Here is a 349-nt window from a genome sequence, read left to right on the forward strand (position 1 = left end):
ACGCTCCGCAATGACCCCTGCCAGCTCCCTCAACACCCTTGGGTGGAGGGCATCTGGACCTGCAGATTTAAAAATGTCTAGCCCTTCCAGAAGATCCCAAACTACATCGGCACTGACTAAAGGCTTGATAGAGCTATCCCCAAGACTTGGGGAGCAGCAAACTAAAACTCCTTGAAGCACCGGGCTCTGTGCAGCACCACAGCTCTGCAGGAAGCCCTGCAGACAGCCTGACAGCAGCCCAGGAAAGCAGCTCCACCCAAGAAAAACAGCAAGCTTGATCTTTTCTTTTTTTTCCTCCCCTGGAGCCTCCCTGCCTTTCTAAGCTGCACAGGGGTGGGGGGGGGGGGGG

Source organism: Alligator sinensis, unplaced genomic scaffold (genome assembly GCF_000455745.1).
Source record: "Alligator sinensis unplaced genomic scaffold, ASM45574v1 scaffold1199_1, whole genome shotgun sequence".
Classification (NCBI taxonomy): Eukaryota; Metazoa; Chordata; order Crocodylia; family Alligatoridae; genus Alligator; species Alligator sinensis.